Consider the following 9,612-nt stretch of genomic DNA (forward strand, 5'->3'; position numbering starts at 1 on the left):
GCTCACCCTAATTTTCGTGATGTAATTTGACCAAAAAAGGTGCACATTACATTTGAGTAAATATGGTATCTCAGATTCCTTCCCACATAGTAGAATGGCAGAACTGATTAATCCCACTCCATACTGATGATCAATGTACTGGACAAAACTCTATTGTTGAGGGATTTGGGGGTGGCCATGCAAGGCTAGGGGTGAAGGAAGACTTCAGATGTTGGGATCATTCCATGGATTCAGGATACAAACAGATTCTAGGCTAAACTGAGCTTGCCTCCTTCGGCTCTCTTCAGAGATGGAAAAGCGGGAGGAGCATGGGTCATCCTGTCGAAATATCCCAAAGTATCTTGTTAGCAAAGGATCACCCTATGATACAGTTTCATAGCATCCCTGTTTGGTCAATTTTTGGTACAGCACTAAAAGTTTATATGCACACTTTCTTTGGATTTACACAAGCCTGTTCCTGGGAAGTTTGGGGCCACCCCAAGTATAAGAGATAGTCCTTCCTTAACATTCCAGTCATACTTGTATTGCAAGTTCAACTGGTCTCACAATCACAGTCTTTCATGTAGTTGTACCGGACTTGTGTTACCTGAAGAACCAGCACAAGGGAGCTGCAGAGATTGGTAGTGCTTAAATAGCTAATCAGATCCTCTACAATGACATGGAAGCCTTAGAGAGGCCTTAAATGTTTTTCTTGAGATGCGGGGGCTGGGGGGAGGGTTGCTTTGACCCTGTTCTGAGAACTGTAATTTCTTAAGGGCTTCGTCTTTTTTTGTCTTCTGATTTTGAATTTGCACCACTTCTCATTCAAAAGGGGCTGCTATTTTCCTTTGTGCATCATTGGTTGTTACTTATCTATAGCTGCGGCTTACAACTGGAAATGCAATACTACAAAGACTACAAATGTGCCAATTCACCTTGCCTGACTTATTTTTAAAAATTTACATTAAACTGTAATTTTAATATTGAATTGATACTTTATACTGCATAGTTGTAAGGAGGATGCCTTTGCTTTGGAAACCTTGAGAGCTGCTTTGATGAGCAGGTGAATTCTTACATGGAGGCACGTAGATGTTGGAGAGATTGGACAATTAATTGATTCTATTATTAGTATTAATAATTATGAATTAGTATTATAAACCTATGCTTTCCTGAATAATTGCAATTCTGAGCTGGGAAACTGATCTGAATTTAAATTTAAACTGATCTGAAAATTGAGAAAGGGTTGGTTTTTTGTTTTTGTTTTAAATGATCTGTTAAGCATGCAACACTGTAAAAATGATCCAGATTTTCAAGTGAAGGGGTTCTTATTTCCCCTGCTTGGAGTTTTCTTAAAATCACCAGGACTGCCTTTCAGTATACTGGTCTCCACATCAGCATGGCCTTGCGCCTCTCTGAGGATGAAACATAACTGGGGTGATGTGGGCAGGTGATAAGCAAGTTGCTACTTCATAGGAAAGCCCCTCAAGACAAGGATTCCTTTCTTCTAGAGGGTGCCTCTGTCCCACTGCCTGCCTAAGCTGCTACTATAAGCAAGGGCTTCTACTCAGAGCTTAAGGTTGCCCTGCTCCCAAGCTCACAATTTCCAAACTGAAATCCCTATCTGGGTATCAAGACTAGTGCTTCCTCCACCTCACTTGGGCAGAGGGGACTTAGCCTTCCCCTGGCACTAATGCAGCACTCTGGCATCACATACTAGGTTAGGGATGCGGCTTGCTCCTCTGTCAACACTGGCAAATGCATGTGTGATCTTAATGTCCCCTCCATGCGCCTCTCACAGACAAGCTACAGATTACCAGACTGGTTAGTCTTGGAGGTGGTTATTCCTTCAATCTTTTCAGAGATTTAAAGAATGGGAGTGGCAAGAGGGGAACAGTACCACTTGAGTGACTAAACCAAACCAAAGAAGTATGCAGCATCCTTCTAAAGCTCCCCACCCCAAAAGGGGGAAAGTCCTCTCTTTTGCAGTAGCCTAATAACTTTGCATCAGATTTGACCAAGAATTGGTTGAGTGAATAAAGGGTTGTATCCAACATTAGTTATATTCAAAGAAAAACCATCAAAATTAATAAACATTACTAATTTACTAATTACTAATTTCAGTGGGTCTGCTCGGAGCAGCACTCAATTAGATACAACCCAAGGTGTTTTGACCATACTAGGTTGTTTGTGAATGCAAAAAACTGATAACCCATAGTTTCAGGTTAGGCTTTCCCTCTACCTGCCTTTAAAATACATATTCTGAAAGGATTTTCTCTTACTCTGCTCCACTGTGAATTCTGGAAGCTTGGGCAACTGATTTTTTTCACATTCAGGTGCCAACTATAGCAGGAAGCCCGGCCCTCCAATGGTGATCCCATTCTTCCAGGATGCTTTTGGTGTATAGCTCGGAAATTTCAAATTAGTTATAAGTGGGTGGGCATAATTACAGGTTTTGCATATCACTGATAAACCAAGATGATAATCTTGGCAGATAATCTTATGGAATCTTTTGAATATTAATTTCTATGCCTTAATGTTATAAAATGCAACTTTAGAAGGCCTCTTCCTAATCGCTTCCAAGAAACCCAGGGGGTTTTTATTCCTCTTCTGTGATTCCAAGTTCCCTATGTAGCTTTCTCAATGCTCTGGTTTTAAAACCTCAAGTTACCTACAGAATATTCCATTTTACAGAAAGTTATCCATAGCATAGATCCTTAATATTATTGGGTGTGAATGACTGAGTGAATGAATACGATATTGTGCCCTTCCAATATAACTTCCCTGTGTTTTGCTGTTATTGTTTAAGAACAACCAAGAGAGCCCTGTTGCCTATCAATTCACAGCAAGGGTTGAACCACAATGATAGAATTCCCATCCTGTGGTCACTCAAGGAAGATAGTTCTAACAGCTTTAGGTTTGCTTTTGGAGCTTTGAGTTAGGGTGGTAACACTGGGATCAGCTGTTTTATTTGTGCTGTAACTGAATTATCATGGGATAGATTTGCTTTTTAATCTACCTTCAGCCTTTGTGGAATTCAGGCTGTGGAAATGGTGAGTGAGGGGACTGGCTGCCTATTCTGCACATGTGCCCTGCTGAATGTGCTACAAAGTTTAATATCTCACACATCATAATAAGGGCCACACAGAGCTTGTGTCTGTTTTTTCAGCTCCTATCCCAAGAGCTTGTCAAGGGGCACAAAGACTAATGGAAGATTACTTGTCTAATCAGACCACTTTCACTTTCTTAGATATACAGTAGTGAACATTCCAAAGCCTGTTATAGGCAGGGGGGCGGGTTCCTGTTTTCTTCTAATAAACCTTCACAGGCCAAACAATTCTGCACTTGTAAGTAGAGAAGAGGGAAACTCCTGGCCTCAACAAAGCTTTGCATGTGCACTGTCATGGCTGGATTAACATTTAAGTATACTGCAGTCTAGTGACATGGCTTCTCAGTACGCGTCTTAGCATGTGCCTGTTAACTCTACAAGAGTAAGCAAATGTAGAGGTTCTTCATTTCCTTGGCTCTGACCACAAGAGTCTCCACAGGAAGGATGCCTTTAGTGTGCTTCAGGTTATAAAACAATTGCTAGGGTCATTTCAGTAGGAATGTTATTGCTCTTGTTTTTCCATACTTCATCACTCCTTTTGTATTATAAGCATCACTCTCCAGGTTAGTGTCAAGGAAGGTATTCCTCCAGAAAGTTTCTTAAAACTGATTCATAAGAGAGAAAAAGAATCATCAGAATAAAGTGTACATATCCTCTGTCATCTCTTCGTCACCATTATGTTCTGATCCTCTTTTCACTGACAACCCTTCTGGCTGGCTGTGCAAATATTTACCAATACTTAAACGTTAGCTTCTGGGTTTCACTGCTTTGTGGCCTTTAGCATGATCAGGAAAGAATGCAGGGCTTATGAAGGGGCAGAACCATAATTCAGGTAGAAGCTTGCTTAGTTATCAGTGGTTCCTGCTGTGTTCTGAAAAGCTAAGTAAATCAGCCAGATTACTTGCAGGAAGCAAAACCTGCCACATCCAGAAAAACTCAGGTCACCAGGTGCAGGCTTACTTTCACTGGTGTCCCTTCAGTTAACACCAATTTGCGTTCTTTATATAACAGTGTGATTGCCATTCAGTCCTACATGCAAAAAGACAAGGTACTTGGGAATGGCAAAAACATGCCTTCAGCATCACATCCCTTCTCACCAGTCTGGAGATTAGGACTAAGGCTGATGCAGCACTAGCAATGTAATGTAATCCCAACTGTAACAGAGGGTCTTAGACAAACTTTTGACTGGATTTGTTTATGTGAATTCAATTCCTGAGGCAGGATGACTTATAGGAGAATTTCTTCAAGTAATTTCCAGTCAATATCCAAGGTTAGCCATCACGTAGTGTTCAGCCAATTCTTTGAGAAAGATCACTTGAGTAGGATTCCTGATTCTGAATGAGAGTTGAATCTGGAAATGGCCTTCTGGGTGAAGATTATTCACCCAGATTAATCTGGATCTCCATGGAGCAGGAATGGTCACATAATCTTTCCTGCAGGGAGTGCTAATGCAGATGGTCAGCCTTACATTGATAAACAATGAAAAAATATTTTAAGAGGGTAAACTTGCTGACAGTTACTCCCCTTTGATCATGTCCTATACAAGTCAGCATTTTTTATCATTGGTCAGGAAGAAACTACTCATAGTTTATAAATGTGTACAAAAGTGAATGCATATGTTCTGGTAATGTGATGGCATGTTTTGACCAAGAAGAGAGGTGACAGGCCTCCTGTGAGTAATTGCTTTCTATGATAAAAGGTAAGGATTCATGAAGGGATATCATGCAGTAACTGCATTTATCACATGAATACCGTAGGAAGTCTTGCCCTCACTGTGTTACAGTCAAAATAAGCTATAATGAATTTAGATGAAATTATTAGTGATGGTTGTAAGTTACTGTGTGGAAAGGAAAGCAAATAGGCTATTTTATTATAAACGGGTTTCTGTCTTAATCTTTCCTTCTATTAAACTAACATTTTCACAACTTGAAAAGATCTTTTGGCATTAGCTTATTTGAGCAAGTTGGAAAAAATGAAGTTGATTTTGCACTGACATCCTGCTTTACAGGCCTTGTATCATTTTAACCCACATGTATGAAATGCTGGCAGTAGATATGACTCAGTCCACGTTTGCTATTCTAGATCTCATTAATTTCAATGGAAGAGTTAAGCATGTACTGTATTGAATTTTCTACTGAAATGAGGGGAACCAAGAAGTTGCTAATTTTGGCTGGTGGTTTTCCCATGACACATGCCCTGCAATTAAAAAACAACAACAATCAGATAATACCCAAGGATTGCCCAAGGGTAAATTAGTATGTAAATATTAGGTTTGTTTAAATTTTGGAGTTATCTTGGATGAATGATCACAAAACCGAAGCCCACAAAAATGTATAAACAGCTGGAAATGGATCATTCAGCATCTTCAACGTAGAAGTGATTCTGTTTACTGCTTCTATGTCCAAATTAAATTTATACAAAGCAGTAGAAATACAGAATAAAAATACTGAGTTATACAGCTAAAGTAATCAAGCTGAAATAAGGTAAAAATTTATGAGTTCGACAATATGAAATATGCATCCTTTTTCTGTGGTTTTACTTGGACTTGCCTATGTAACTTCTGTAACTTCCTTCTGTTAATGATCCATGTTGAATTCAGAGGAAAGCAGATGAATAAACTATTTATTTAAGTATAAATGCAATTAAATTATGTAAATGCTTGCATTTTCAGCTCATAGAGAAGGGTTTTTTTTTTGTTCACTGCTAGGTCACAATTCAGCCATGAAGCTAATATTTGTTGTCATTGTTTTTAAGACCGCCTTCATGTTTTAAAAGCATTTTTGCATTGGCATTTTATACTGCTTCAATATTCCTTGCTTCAATATTCCAAAGAGTCCAATTCAGAAAAGTAAAACAGTAAAGAGATGCTGAGCACTTGGAACTGCTGTGGAATATAATTGTTTTTCTAGCGCTTTTGTCTGTCTGGAACAGGTCCAAAAAAAAAAACAGCAAAAAGTTAGTAAATTTAAAAGGTGTCATAAAAAAGAAGGAAATGAAAAGGGACTGAAAAACCTGTATTTGGGAAACAAGGAGATCCAAGGCATTTGTAGTCTTTGTTTGTACACAATGTTAAATAAATTTATTCCGTATCTGTTTAATGGACTCAGCTGGTCTTATTTCTCAGCAGGCTGTATCTGGAACAGAATGAATATGTGAAGCATTCTTTGAAGACAGGACTAACTGAATATCCTAGCACCATGGGGACAGAACTTAATTTGAACCAGGGCTCAGCTCCAGAGCCGGTGTCTAAATGCCCGGAAACAGCTATAGTATAGAAAATGTTTCAGAGCATCTACAGAATGCATTTCCCTTACCTCAGGAGACTGTTCCCCATGGGGTTGTAACTGATAATCAACAGTTACATACAAAAGCACAATAAACTCCATAAAACAGTATTGTTGTTTACTACAAAAAAAAACAACTGAAATAGAAGCCACCCCACAGCTTCTTTCCAAACTTTTCAAGTTGGTGACACCCTTTTTGGACATGCATCATTTCACAAAACAGTAATTCAGTTTTGCATCATTTCATGACACAGTAATTCAATTTTACAGTACTAGCAAACCAGAGGTTAAACTAAACCTTTCAAGCCCCAGGAGGAGCGTATGGTTCGTTCATGTGACACACCTACACAATGCAGCTGACACACTAACACGCCATGACACACAGTTGGGAAAGCTCTGCTATAATTAACTTATATACCAAAATGACTCCCCCAACTCCCAGACAGTAACCTCTTCCAATTACATCCTTAGCAGTCCTCCACATTCAAGCCTCACTCTCATAAATTCCCACCAACCATCCAGATATCTAATCCCCAGCCAACCAGTTATTAAAGGGCAAGTGCAGCTGCTGGTATATTGTCAGTATGTCATGCTTTTGCTGCAGGTTTATTAATATACCTGCAATGATCATGCCTGCTACATAAAAGTATGGGGCTGTCAGACGTGAGTGTCCACCCTTTAAAATGGTAGACTAATTCATATTTAAATTTGAACAGATATTACATAAACTAAGATTATATCATACTGAAAATGTGTATGTCATAAATGATGCAACTGGATTCCAGAAAGCTCTTGTAATACTATTTTCTGTGCCTTTTTTGTTCTTAAACAGAGCCACTGGGCATTTACCTGGCCAGACACTGCAGGTATATTATTATTATTAAGAGTATTGATCATGCATATTGCAGCTATTTGTACAAAAAAAGACTGCAGTTCAGCAAAATAAGAAATGTATGTGAGCTCCTGTGAAAAGCCCCTGAGGCAGCAATAAAAGAATGGGATAGAGGACCTGGTTGATGTTTCATCAATTAAGGGACTGCTCCACTGAAATGCAATCTTTGAAAGCCATGTATATAAGCTGTAATATAAAATAAATCACAGCCTAAGCAATTGGAAAATCTCATTGAAAAGCCAGCAGCTCAAGCACACAAGTTCAGTGGGTTGGTCTACTAACCCTTTTCCATTTCAAGCTATGGAATATATAGATAGTGAAAACATATTGGAAACATGACTGTACATTAAAAATAGCATATGGTCCATATAATAATATCTAATAAGTACAGCTGAATGACATTATTTTAAAAATTATTTCTACCCCACCTTTTGAGATGCCCCCCACCATATTTCTTATGCATCTTCAATTAAAAACAGCGAGAACAATAAGATGAACAAAGAGCAAAAATACAGACACTGCTAAAATGCAACAGCGGGAGCAAAAAAATTAAGTCCAAACCCAGCCTACAAGGTTGCTGCCAGCAAAGAAAGTATTGACCAGATATGGGCAACCCTATAAGAAGGGGGCTAACCAGGCTTCCCCAAATATAGTTCCACAATCCAGGCACCACAACAAAAAAGTCCTCGTCACTCAACATGTTCCATATAGTTGGGCATTGTGGCAGCAGGATGCAGAGAGAGTAAGGCCTGTGAAGAACAGAATATAGTAGTGGGTAGGTGAGCTCATGGAGTCGTTCAAATATCCTAGTCTAAAATAGTTAAGGGCTTTGTGGGCACTTTGAATTGTCCCTAGAAATGAGCTAGTGGTGACTGCACATAAAAATCAATACAGTGGTACCTCTGGTTAAGTACATAATTCGTTCCAGAGGTCCGTTCTTAACCTGAAACTGTTCTTAACCTGAAGCACCACTTTAGCTAATGGGGCCTCCTGCTGCTGCTGCGTTTTCTGTTCTCAGCCTGAAGGAAAGTTCTTAACCCGAGGTATTATTTCTGGGTTAGCGGAGTCTGTAACCTGAAGCGTATGTAACCTGAAGCGTATGTAACCCGAGGTACCACTGTATTGTGGTTGCATGTTCCCCAGCAAAATGTTGGTCAGTCACATCTTATAACAGGTGAAGCTTCCAAATTGCAGTAATCCAACCAGGATGTAACCAAGGCATTTGTGACTATAATCAGGTTTGCTTGAGTAAGAAAAGGAAACAACTGGCATTCCAGCCAAAGTTGTACAAAAGCTGGCCCCTGATAACCCTGGGGCACCCCACCCCAAACAATGAAACTGATATCAGTGCAGCTCTATTCAAAACAAGATATACACCTCCAACCTGGCTCAGCAGCATCTTTACCCTGTTTGCTAGCCTGCCTCCAATCCATCATTATAGGCACCAATTAAAGACCTCCAAAGCTACTGTGGATGCTCATGAAATGGAGAGAGTGAGCTGTGTGTCACCAGCATATTGACAACACCCCAGTCCAAATCCCTGGATAAACTCTCCCTCTGGTTTCATATAGATGTTAAATATTTGCTTGCCAGTTTGCAATATTTATCAGCTGCACTTTAGCTGAACCTCTCACAGTAGCTTCAAAAGATAATAAAAACATGGATAGGAACAACATAAAACAAAACCACAGCAGGACAGCGTAAAACAAAATTATAGATTAAAAACATTGGAAAATAAGGTTTTTACCTGGTGCTGGGAAGAATAAGATGGTGGAAGCAGACGAAGCTCCTTTGGGATGGAACTTCAAAGTCAGAGGCAACAATGGAAAATCCCCTGTCGCTGCCAGCATTTCACTTCAAAAGTCAGGAGAATCAAGAGCAGGACCGTAGAGGATGATTTTTAGCACCTGAGCAGCCTTATGTGGAAATGGTTGGAGAAGGACCACAGCTGAGTGGAGGAGCATCTGCTTTGCATGCAGAAGGTCCCCGGTTCAATCCCTGGTCTCTTTGGGAGAAACCCCTGCTTGAAACCCTGGGGAGCCACTACCAGTCAGTGCATGCAATACTGAGCTAGATAAGGTCTGACTCCATAATAAGGCAGCCCCCAAGTTGTTCAGGGCTTTATACAGTACCGTATTTTTTGCTCTATAAGACTCACTTTTTCCCTCCTAAAAAGTAAGGGGAAATGTGTGTGCGTCTTATGGAGCGAATGCAGGTTGCGCAGCTATCACAGAAGCCAGAACAGCAAGAGGGATCGCTGCTTTCGTTGCGCAGCAATCCCTCTGCTTTTCTGGCTTCTGAGATCCAGAATATTTTTTTTCTTGTTTTCCTCCTCCAAAAACTAGGTGCGT

General features: G+C 39.9%; 1 long non-coding RNA gene across 1 annotated transcript; it reads right to left on the reverse strand.

The window, feature by feature from the left end:
• Positions 1-780: 780 nt before the first annotated feature.
• Positions 781-9,386, reverse strand: LOC307205128. The gene is made up of 2 exons (XR_013833894.1): positions 9,009-9,386; positions 781-8,010 (listed from the first exon to the last, which is right to left on the reverse strand). It is a non-coding gene; the product is annotated as an uncharacterized lncRNA (long non-coding RNA).
• Between the last annotated feature and the right edge of the window lie 226 nt (positions 9,387-9,612).

This window comes from Podarcis cretensis, assembly GCF_951804945.1.
Source record: "Podarcis cretensis genome assembly, chromosome: 16".
Lineage (NCBI taxonomy): Eukaryota > Metazoa > Chordata > Lepidosauria > Squamata > Lacertidae > Podarcis > Podarcis cretensis.